The 8859-nt window shown below is 37.8% G+C and overlaps 1 protein-coding gene across 1 annotated transcript in view; it reads left to right on the top strand.

The window, feature by feature from the left end:
- The first annotated feature begins 331 nt into the window (after positions 1 to 331).
- The window catches only part of jak2a (Janus kinase 2a), a 42043-nt gene continuing 33515 nt past the window's right edge, over positions 332 to 8859 (top strand). The window contains exon 1 of the mRNA XM_085279251.1: positions 332 to 720. The gene's annotated coding sequence lies outside the window, so the exon portion shown is untranslated. The remainder of the gene's footprint in view (positions 721 to 8859) is intronic.

The following is an 8859-nucleotide window of genomic DNA, read 5'->3' as shown; positions in this document are numbered from 1 at the left end:
GTTTATTTTACTGAACACCATCGATCTATAATGCTTAAATGAGTAAAAACATTTTAATGTCGTGGCTGGGAGGGATTTTTAGGCTCATGACCTTAAAAAAGGTCAAAGCTATAAAAATGTGTTCAAGGAAAAGTAGCCCACAGTATTTTCATATGAACTGAAGCGAAGTAGACCTGTAAAGGGGCCAAAAGTAAACACTGTTGCTGATGGCTGATATATCAACATCGTTTTTATTTTTATTTTTTCTACGTCAAACGCGGAAGGAGCTAGGGCGAGGGCAGAGAGCCAGAAGCGAGCTTAAACAGAAAAAAAAGGGGCATTCTGCTCCGCCCTCAAACCTCCATAATCTGTCGCTGTATCAGTGTGTCCGCACATAACAGGAGGTTTCTACGGTGGAGGTTTCAGTCCGTGCTCTATTTGACCTTAAAGCAAACATGTCGGGTTAAAAAAAAGAAAATACGGAGAGCTGACCTACAGTGTAGTTAGTGTGGAGAGTAAAACGAAGCAGTCGCAGGGAAATATGTAAAGACCAACAGGATGGCGTTTGAGGGAGAAAATAACGAAGCAGCGGGTACTTTTATTGACAGCTATGGTGAACATTCAGGAGCCGTCGTAGCTTAGCTGTAGCGCGAAGTTGACCCAGCACTGGACTACACGCCGACCCGCAGACCCGAGCGGACGGAAGGGAAGCTGAAGCAGCCGTAACCTAAAGGAAGGAGAGTAAGTGCGAGCGTGTGCGGGTGATGCTGAGAGGAGTCATTGTTGCTATGAATTTAATCGTGCTTATGGTTAGCGCAGTAACTTAGCTAGTCGAGCCGGGCTTCATCAGTTGGTGTGTGGCAGTCAGACTTGCTAAACTTTGCTTTTTTACAGAAAGTTTTTGCTGAGCATGTGCCTGCCATACTTGTGTTTACGTGGTAAATATAGAAACGGCTGCACACAAGAAACTTACTAAGAAAATCCATTTAGTTAGATTTTCACTGCAGTCCACTCTCAGTTTATCAAACATGCCCGTGTAAAGAAAAAGACTAATGATCATTGATTTGGATCAGGATTTTATTACAGCCTATATGTACTGCTGTGCCCATCTGCCATCAGCAGTCCGTTATCAACCAGTAATTCGAGTTTTGAAAACCTGAAGAGGCAGCACTTTTACAGACCTTCAGGAAAAAGCTGACCTTCATGAAGACCCCCTCTGCAGAGCTTTGCATGTTTGTTGACGTGAATAAAGCGATGTCAACTCAGCGATGTCAACAGTTTACATTTATTTATAACTAGTTTAACCCTTTATTACCAGATTATATACCTACGTACATCATTAAAGTATGATGCTATAATACATTATATACTGGGACATGGCATTCTAATCTGGCATTCCATTCTATACCACGATATTCCACACCTTACTGTAATGTTCTGTTCAATATGACATTTCATTCTATGAAATTCCTTTCTATATTATGACAATCCAATCTTTACTATGACATTCCATTCTACACTACGACATTCTACACCTTACTATAACGTTCCTTCAATATGACATTGCTTCTATACTATGACATTCCATTCTATACTACGACATTCTACACCTTACTATAACGTTCCTTCAATATGACATTGCTTCTATGCTATGACATTCCATTCTATACTACGACATTCTACACCTTACTATAACGTTCCTTCAATATGACATTGCTTCTATGCTATGACATTCCATTCTATACTACGACATTCTACACCTTACTATAACGTTCCTTCAATATGACATTGCTTCTATACTATGACATTCCATTCTATACTACGACATTCTACACCTTACTATAACGTTCCTTCAATATGACATTGCTTCTATGCTATGACATTCCATTCGGTGTACAGTCAAATTGTCTATTAAGCTGAACTGTACAAACATATTCGATTGTGGAATTGTATAAAATGTTTGTATATGCCATATACGCATTGGCACTCACAATGTCTCATCAAGATTGGTTCACTCGTATAGGAGGAGATAGGGAGCATACAAACATGTATAGTATGATTTCTCTATTTTGTTAAACTTTGGGTGTTCAGGAACTAATTCACTGGGGAGCTGCATCCTAGAATTATTAGTTTTCTATACTCTTACTTGTTTTTCCTTCTTACCTCTGAGCTTTATCTTAGGAATTTGATTTTTTTCAGTTAGCACCCAATGAGGATTTAGCATATTTCAGTTTTGTCTTTATGGTCTACAAGCGTGTAGTTTTAGTTTCGTTTTTATTACTTTCTTTCTTAGTTTTATTTATTTATTTATTTTTTGCCATTATTAGGATATAGAGACTATTCATTAGGAGCATGTATTTTAGAACTTAAGAATAATGCAATTTTTAATGGCACTTGATTGATGATCATATAGAATAGTAATCCCAAGTCTCACCAGGACACAAATGCATGTCTCATCAAGTGTGTTGTGATGTTGTTACTTCCCATTTTTCTCATAATTCTTGTCTTTATTTCTGTTAGTCTTGCTCATTTAGTTTTGTATTTTAGTTTATTCTTAGTTAACTCCACTAACCTCCCTGTTACTGGAGTTATAGCTTAAATACATAAGCTGTAAAATGTATTTATTTATGTAAATAAATACATAGCTCAAGATACGTCTATCTTGAGTGCAAACTACACAACAGGAACACAGTCTCTAAACCGATTTAAGGCTTACATTAGTGTGTCGTACAGTTCCTCATTACAGACTGTCTTTAATAAGGCTAATTATTATAGAGGCCTGTAGACTGAACTCATTGTCATGTTGGAAACGGCTTAATTGTATTGCATGACATATTCCTGGCACCCCAGTACAGAACTCACTTTAAATTGGTGTGAATAGCATGTCTAACTAGTCTAAAGATTCAAACAATGGGGATTTGTCCAGCTGCTTACTGCCTTCTTCCAAAGTCTCCCCTGCCTCTTTTAAATCAGTACTTTAGTGAAAATGTCTGGCAGCTCCTTCCATATTGTAACAGATTTTATTTGCTGAAGGTTTTTAGACAGTAATCATATACTGCTTTTAGATCACCAAGGAGAGGCTCCTGGGAAACCTTTGAATGAAAACCACTAAGAACAGGTTGCTTTATTTAATGCTTGCAAGAGCTCGCAGCATTCAACACATATAAATGCAAGGTACAAAAAATAAATCAACCATTATCTTAATCTAAATTCGTGTCCTCCCTGAAAAGGCATTTGTAACAGCTTACTCTGATTTTTATCAGTAAACGGGAATACTTTAATAACTGGAAATATTTGTTGCTCCAATTGAAAAGGATACAGACCAGTTGAACAGGAGAATGATCTTCTTTATGTCGTTGGAAAATGAGCTCAAGTATGAATAAACTCCAGCGATAAGGTCGGTTGCACAGTATTAGACCGTTTTGGTAAGATGTAATAAAAGGGGATTCCCTCATCCCTTTAATCAACACCGCTCTCAAGAACCTTTGACAAAAACCCCAACTTTGAGTCTTCATGGGGGTAGGGTTTATTACAAACCTTTTACATTACAAAGCTGCTAGATTTATGATTTGAATGGATTCTTTATAGTAGTGATGATTAATTTTGCAAGCCTGTACTCTTGAGAGCAGTCAGTTTCCAGTTCAAGCTTTATAATTTTTGAAATGTTTGAATCATCTGTCATCAGTAATACTAAAAAGAATTCTTATTCTGACTGTATGCCATTTGAAGGAAAGTGCTGGTGATAGAATAAAGACGGGTTAAGGTCCACATTTATCACAACAAGGATATACTGAAGTAGTATAAGTATGTTAGGTTTAGATCTGACATATATACAGTTTGCCACTGCTGTCTTATTTTAGTTGTAAAATAACCACTAATAGCCTTGGTAATGTTTCAGTTGTGTATGTAGGCAGAGCTGGCACAGTTTTCAAAGACAAATAAACTGTTTTATTTACTGGAAGGACAACATCAGTGACACAGGCATTTTATGGGGAAAGTACATTATTCTTGCATCAGTGTGTGCAAGTTTTATCCAGGTCATGTACAAAGAACCGCACTGTCAGCTGTTGCAGTGGAGAAAAATTAGTTGAGTGGTTTAAAATGGAACAGCACGATAAGAGCTTCATGTTGTTTCATATCACAACTTTCTTTAAATAATGTTTATGACCCTTTTAGGAACCATCACAACACAGAGAGACTTGTGGCTAGATTAGAGCAAGGTCCAAGGAAGTAGGGTTTAGTGTGCAATGCAAATGTGAAATTGCTCAATTAATTCTGACCCTGAACTTTATTATTTTCAGACAGCTTAACAGCCTTCTTCACTTGTGACTGAAAGTCTGTGCCAGAATGCTTCACAGTTAGCAACTTGCTGTGTGTTGTTGTTTTTAAATAATGTACTCGATGATTTGCTCGTCACCTCTTATCTGCCTCTTATCTCTTGCTTACCACTGCATTCTTTATATTTTGGTTGATTGACCATCACTGACCATTCGCAGGAAACAGCACTGGTGTATTTTTAGCCAAAAAGTCACATTGGGTAAAGTTCCAGCTTACCTCTGTCTCTTTCTCTGTATCTGCTGCATTAGATAACCATAGATGCTATAAAAGATGGATGTAGTCACTGCGATGTCACCCACTTGTTTTCGACTTTCAGAGTTGAAGTCTTTATGCTAACATTTGGTGTAGGAAGTCATATTTGGCGTACACGTCAGCTTATTACTGTTTAGTAGCAGAGTAATAGCAGTCTAACAAAACAGCACAAGCTTATTGGCTTGGCTGCGTAACTCAGTGAGCCCTTATATTTGTCAAATGATCCATTAAAATGATCCAAAGGGCATAGAGTAACATAGATACAGTGAAGAGGTCCAGTTCATTAACTCCAGTTAGAAAATGTGAGGCACACCACAGCATCAAGGTGGATGAGTTATTAAAGCCTACCTCTTTACCCTCTTTTGAGTTGTTGTGAAAGAAGGGAACTCAAATCAGTTTGTACCAGCCTGTAAACATGCTTTTTAATCTTCTAAATGTATGCATTTCAACATAGGAAACTATGAAGGTGTCGCCTTCATTTTTCTGTTGCTTATGATGTTACTTGGCAACAGATCTGGGGTAAACAGCATTTTTCTACTTATGTACTTTGAATATGAAATAGCTAGTGTAAAGAACTAAACGTATACATGGTTATACCTATAATGTATATCAATACCTAAAGCATCATAAAGAATGTGCTGAAGGTGGTCATTGTCACTAGATGTTGTTGTTTTATGTGGTTACTACTTGATCCAAGAATCTTGTGTAAAAGAGCTGGTACTTTCTGATAAAATATAGTTATATATTAATCACGTAGGGAAATGCCTTGACTTTTTCCAGTTTCTATTTAATATTAATACCATGACTTTGGGCTTTCTGGAAATATCGAGTACTGATCTGACACCAGTGTTAAATTAATTATATAGAATCCTTATTGTGAGATTGAAAATCCCTTTTAATGTATAACATTAGTGTAGACTTCTAACATGTATGATCATCTACTCTAAAGTCACTGACTCTGTTTTTAAAGTGCATTTTCCTTAAACAGTTTAGAGACGGTGTCCCTGTTGTGTAGTTTGCACTGATTCCAAATTACACATCATGCACTAACAATACAGTCCAGTCTTCTCCTCTTAATGCCAGAACAGTTCGTCTCGGGTATGTCCCCAGCTAATAATTTGATCAGCTAATGGTGAAAAAGAGCAGATCCTTGGTCCATTCAGTCCACCTCTCTGCATTCCTGCCACAGCTAGCAGCAGAGCTAACATAGCACAGAAGAAGCGAATAGCTGAGGGACCGTATTTTGGACGTATTTCACGCTTCTGCTTGTATGCTCGCAAAAGTTTTTAACATTGGTCAAAGTGACCTGATAAAGTGAGCCCTTCTCATCCTCGTCATGTTTGGTCAGTAATCTTATTTAAGAACATGGAAGGACGTGGGTTTTTGTGTAACTCTTAGTGGTGAGCCTTTATTATGCCAGGCATGATTATTTCTCTTCACCTGTTTACTGTCAGCTCCTTGTCTGTGAGTGAGGAATACATATTCCTAATTTCACCGATCTCCTATTGATACTGAGTATCAGCAGATAACCACAGCCAAGGTATTGGAACCGGAAAAAGCTGGATGATATTGGATCATGTCTAAATTCTGTAAGACAGCATCAGTACTGGTAATAGTATTTACGTAACCTTCACCAGTTGTGAGATGTCTCTTGCCCACCAGAGTCATTTGTTTTGGCTTCATATTTGCGGTGCTGTGCAGCTGCATTTCTCACATACCCCTGTAGCAAAGAAGCATTTTTTTACTCAGTGAGTCACAGTGCTCATTTGCAGCTGGTAAAATATCATGGACATGAGCAAAACTCTTCCAGTATGTATGGCAACTATTCCTATTCAGCAGGTCGACTAATCTCTTGCTGAAATCAGATTTTTTTTTCTGCTGTTTTCCTTATTTGCTGTTTTTTTTTAGGGTTTTTTTCTCCTTATAATGAAGAGAATTGGGGTGGGGTGATAACTCTTGACGTTCTGGACCCTTTTGAAGCCTCATAACCCAAGTTATCAAATATCGTGCTGTGCTGATTACAGTGACTCAGCTGCTAATGATGAATATGTGATTCCAGCAGCCAACCTTCCATCTATCTTTTTTCTTTGGCTCATCAAGCTCAGGGTCACGGTGAGACTTGAGGCTTTCCCGCTGTCATCAGGCAAGATGGAGGATACACCCTGGAAATGTTGACAGTATAATTTCAGCTCCATGCGAGAGTCTTTGCCGCATACAGTTATTATATGTGGTGACACTAGGTTTTTTTGCTCTTTTGAAGCTTTGAAGCTTCTCACAGTTTTACTAAAAGATGGGTAAATAATAATAATCGAGTTTACAATTTGTTGTGTTACTGCATGCGCAATATTAGCTTTTCAACAGAAGGAGAAGCCGACAAGGGAGGTGTTTCAGTCTTGTCTGCTCTCTTGATCACCATTTGTGTGTAACTCAGAAACTGTTGCAAACATATAAGTAAATGGTGTTGCAGTTGTTATTTCTCTTGGTTTGCTTTTGCTTTTGCTGTTGTGTGTTCTGGGTGTTTTCTTCGTAATGTAATGGGAATAGTGTTTTTTTTTTAAGATGTTAATTGTATAAGAAAGGGCAGTAATGTTTTATATAGCACAGCCTTGAGTGTGGGTTTTCATTCCTCCTCTTCACTGAGTTGGAGTATTTCTACATACATAGCAACAGAAGTAATGTAGGTAAACATGGACTGCTCTACTTCAGTAGAAAAAAAGTGTTTACTTATATTTTCCTTTCCACAGAGTATGTGCAATTTCTATGTTTTGTGCATGTTTTTGGGGAAGTGTCAACATGCTAAAACAAACACAGTGTTGTGTCAGTATATGGTAAATGGGTTGAATGTGTTTTTATGAACTTTAGCCACAACCCTGTTATGGCTCTGTTTGCTCAGTTACTAGTGAAACCAATCCTTTCCAGTTGCAGTCTGTTGGTCTCTATTCTGATGTTGTTTTCTTTTAATTAGTTTTCCTTTCTTCTGTGGGGGAAAAATCATTAAAATATTGTGATATTTTGTCAAAAGACAAAAGGGGGATTTTTACATGTGACCTTTTGAGAGATAACAGCAGCGCAGGTTATTTTAACAGAGCAGCGTGTGTTGACTTGTCAGAACGTAACGATATAGTTTCTTTATCTCCACTGTGCTGCAGGAGCCCAAACACTAAACACAACCGATTAAAAAGTACCTTAGATAAAGTGGATTAGCTCGGCAACATAAATATAATATGACAAAATTAAATAGTCCAGACAGTCAAGATAACACAAAAGATGGGGTCAGTGAGTAGAAATTTAATTATAATACGATAAGAAGCTTGATAAGTAAACATGTAAAGAGCTGATTGAGGACTTGGAAATAAAAAATTAAATACACCTCTAGGACCAAATAGTCAAGATTGTTACACAGGTCAAACAAGCCTCTGTATAGCTTGACATCAATAGTGATTCCAGAGTGTCATACAGCACCAACAGTGCATCAAGCAAGGAAGCAACCCTCTAATTGTGAAGCCAGATTAGTTTCTATAGATAGCATCGGTAATGGTAAGTAGGGACTTTTGCTTAACTAGATAGTTGTGCCGGTTAGTTGGTGTTTGTGAAATCATTAGATGTTTTCCTTTCATCAAAGTCATCAGTTTTTTTGTATCTGTCTGCAAAGCTCCTGAATAAAATTGACATTTTTACAACCTCTTCTAGAACTAGTGAAAGATTAGGATTGAGAGAAGTCCAGCTGGCCACTGTGATTTTATTTTCTTCTGTTTTATCCTTTTGCTGTGTATTTTATTATGAGGGTTTTTTTTTGTTTTTCAGTTGAATTGGGGTGTGGTGCTAGCTGATAATGTTTTGGACCTGTGTGAAGCCTCATGAATAAAGTTAGCAAGGAAGTTGTTATACTGAATACTAGGAGTCTCTCAAGTGTTGCAGTAAACAATAGTGTAAGCCAATCCAGCTAACAGCTTTTTCTCATCCATCTGTTTTCTTTTGCTTATTCAATTTAGGATTGCAGTGAAACTGGAGCCTATCCAAGCTATATTACATTTCTAAGCCATTGTGGAAAGCCTTGGCAGGACCTAGAGCAGGGATGGACAACATTTTGAGCCACAGTAGACAGAACAAAGACAAGAACTTTCTGTTAGAAAATGATACATTGGTCAGGCAAAGTTCAACAGCTCCACTGTCCTGGCCTGCAGCTGTGCTTTGAAGATGCTCTGAAATGTGGAGTGCAGGTTCAAGTGTCACTACTCCAATCTCACCAAGACTGCAAAGACTACCATCTCATAGTGTGGTTTCTTGCTG

The sequence above is a fragment of the Mchenga conophoros genome, linkage group LG7 (genome assembly GCF_057382185.1).
Source record: "Mchenga conophoros isolate Kocher_MC1m ecotype Shallow Benthic linkage group LG7, M_conophoros_male_GT1.1, whole genome shotgun sequence".
NCBI lineage: Eukaryota > Metazoa > Chordata > Actinopteri > Cichliformes > Cichlidae > Mchenga > Mchenga conophoros.
Note: the sequence above shows the minus strand (reverse complement) of the source record. Positions and strands in the feature narration are given on the sequence as shown.